A 3,569-nucleotide genomic window follows, 5' to 3' on the forward strand; every position below is an offset into this window, starting at 1 on the left:
CCAAGAAGAGAATGGAGGAGAAGGGATTGTGACATGGCCATCTCCCCAGGGGGTGATTTCTCCCCAGGGGGTGATTTCTCACTTTTCCTCTCTCTCTCTCTCTCTCTCTCCCCTCTCTCTCCTCTCTCTCTCTCTCTCTCTCTCTCTCCCCATCTCTCTGTCTGAGGAATGCACACCCCCTATAGCCAACTTTTAAAAAAAGAAAAACTCAACATATACTCACCATATGACTCACCAATTACCCTTCTGAGCATTAATCCCATACAAATAAAAACTTCTGGGGACCAGCAGTTAGCGTAAAGCCTATGTCGCTGGACTCCCACGTAGTCGACCACAGTTCGCGTCCCGGACCCAGTGGCTTAAACTCATGCCAGGTGCGTGTGCATGCATGCCCAAGATCCCGAGAGGAGAATGGAGGAGAAGGGATTGCGGCATGGCCATCCCCCCTGGGGGGTGATTTCTCGCTTTCTATCTTTCTGTCTCTCTCTGTCTGTCTGGTGAGCGCACGTGCCCTATAGCAAAAACCTCGCCAAGAAAAAAAAAGAATTAAAAACTTCTGTCCATATATGAAAACAATGTACACAGATGTTCATAGCAACTTTATTTTTAATAGCCTCAAACTAGAAACAAACAAAATGGGGACCAGCAGTTAGCGTAATGGCTATGTCACTGGACTCCCACGTAGTCAACCACGGTTTGAGTCCCGGACCTGGTGGCTTAAAACTCACGCCGGGCGCGTGTGCATGCGTGCCCAAGATCCCAAGAGGAGAATGGAGGAGAAGGGATTGCAGCGTGGCCATCCCCCCTGGGGGGTGATTTCTCGCTTTCTATCTCTCTGTCTCTCTCTGTCTGTCCGGCGAGCGCACGCGCCCTATAGTGAAAACCTCTCAAAAAAAAAATAAAAAGAAACAAACAAACAAAATGCCCTTTAATAAGTGGTACATTCATGTAATAAAATACTACTCAGAAATAAAAATGAATAAACTATTTACTGATACACTCAACAACTTGGAGGGATTGTCCAACAATTCAAGGACATTATGCTGAATGGCAAAAGTCAATATCAAAAAACTACATCTGGAGCCAGCAGGTGGAGTGGTGGTTAAGGTGCTGGACTCCCACATGGGTAACTGGTTCAAACTCCCAATCCAGCAGTCTGAAAATCACACCAGGTACATGTACGTACATGCCCAAAATCCCTAGAGGAGAAGAGATTGCAGCAAAGTCTTCCTCCTCTGGAGAGTGATTTCTCACTTTCCCTCTCTCTGTCTCTCTCTGGTGAGTGCACATGCCCTATAGCAAAAACCTAGGAAAAAGGGGGGAAAATCCTACAAGAGTCATTTGTGTAACATTCTTGATATGGCAATATTTTAAAGATAGAGATTGGTAGCTGGCAAGGGTTACAGAGGGTGTGGCGTGGGACTATAACGGGGTAGCAGGAGGGACTCTGGCCATGGAAGAGGTCTGTAACTACATGGTGGTGGGATAAAATTGCACAAAACCAAACACACACACACACACACAGACGAGTACATAAAAAAGTTGGTGCAATCTGGAAAACGTCTATGGATTGCACTAATGTGAATTTCCGGTTTTCATATTGCATTATAGTTACGTAAATTTTATCACTGGGGGAGCTGGGAAAAGGGTACAGGGGACTTCCATGTTCTACCTTCGCAACTTTCTGTGAATCTATTATTGTTTTTTTTTTCAAAGTGTTTAAAAATGAAAAAGAATTGGATAGAACAGAGAAGGCTACATAATTCTCTCATTCGCAGAAAGAGAACATTGTTCTGGTGAAAAGTTTGTTTCATCCAGAAAAGAGTGTGTTCCCGTGAGTACTGGGCCGCACTGCGAAATGTACTTGATGTACTGCTCCTGCTCTGGGCCAGTGGTGTCTCCGAGGGCAAAAATCATTTGGAAACCACTGTCCAGCAGCAAGCCTGGCTGACTCGAAGACCAAGAGGGGCCAGGTAGACCAAGTGAAGAAGTAAAGCAGGCCGGGGATAGCAGGTGACATGGTATTTAAGGGCACTGGACTCCCATATGGCCAACCGTGGTTCAAGGCCTGGACCCGATGGCTTGCTTTCTCACTTTCTCTCTCTCCATCACTCTCTGTTCCTCTCTAGTCAAAATAAAAATAAAGTAATTCTTTAAAAAAAAAAAAAAAAAAAAAAAAAAAAAAAAAAAAGAAAAAAAAAATTCTTACTGTGGCAATTTCTATGATATAGATATCCCTTACCTCTAGGGCCAGCACGTGGCGTGGTGGTTAAAGGTGCTGCACTCCCACATGGCTAACCGTGGTTTGAGTCTCAGACCTGGTGGCTTGCTTTCTTACTCTCTCTCCCTGTCCCTCTCTGGTCAAATAAATAAGTAAAGTAAAATAAAATCATTTCTTTTTTAAAAGTTCCTTACTTCCACACATAAATATCTTGCTTCTTATTTTCTTTTCTATTTTTCTTATGGCATTTTCTATCTATCTTTTCTTTTTGTTGTTGTTTTTTGTTTTTGCCATAGGGGGGCATGCATGCACCAGAGAGTATGGCCATGCTGCCAACCCTTCCCCTTCATTCTTTTCTGAGGATTTTAAGCACACATATACACACGTCCAGCTGCTGGGTCCTGGACTCAAACCACAGCCAGCCAGCCATGTGGGAGTCCAGCACTTTAACCACCACACCACCTGCTGGTCCCCTGATCTAACCTTTCTCCCCACCTATTTTTTTTTCCACTTTTCTCCTTACTATAGTAAAATATACATAACATAAAATTTATCATTTAAACCATTTTTTAGTACACATTTCAAAGGTATTAAGTGCATTTATGTCATTGGGCAAATCATCCCAATTATCCATCTCCAGAACATTTTCATAATTCCATACTGAAATTCTGTACCATTGAACAAAGACTCCCCATTCTCCCTGCCCCCCAGCCACTGGTAAACACTGTTTTACTTTCTGTTTCTTCCTATTTTTGAGTGTTCATTTATCTATTGCTGAGTTGCAAATTACCCCAAAACTTAGCAACACAAAACAACAAAGATTTGTTAAGTCACAGTTTCTGGGAGTAACTAAATTGAATGAATTCTGGCTCGGAGTCTCTCAAGACATTGGCAGCCTGGACTACAATCATCTGAAGGCTCAAATGGGCTGGAGGACCCACCTCTTAGCTAGCTAACTTGCATCGTCATTGGCAAGCTTGAACTCCTCACTTGGCCAGAGACTTTGGCTCCTTGCCACATGAGCCCCTCTTTTTATTAAGAATTATTTTATTTAACTTTATTTTTTATTTGTTTTAATTTTACCAGAGAGGGACAGAGCAAGAGAGAGGGGGGGGGGAGTGAGAAAGCAAACCACCAGGTCCAGAACTCGAACTGAGGTCAGATATGGGCCTTCCAGAACTCGAACTGAGGTCAGACATGGGCCTTCCAGAACTCGAACTGAGGTCAGACATGGGCCTCTTACAGGGCTGTTCACAACATGGCAACTGACTTTCCCCAGGAGCAAGCTGAGAGAGCGAGTCAGGCACCAAAATGGAAATTACAGTCTTTTGCAACTTAATCTCAGAAA

This window comes from Tupaia chinensis, unplaced genomic scaffold (assembly GCF_000334495.1).
Source record: "Tupaia chinensis unplaced genomic scaffold, TupChi_1.0 Scaffold000253_1, whole genome shotgun sequence".
Lineage (NCBI taxonomy): Eukaryota > Metazoa > Chordata > Mammalia > Scandentia > Tupaiidae > Tupaia > Tupaia belangeri.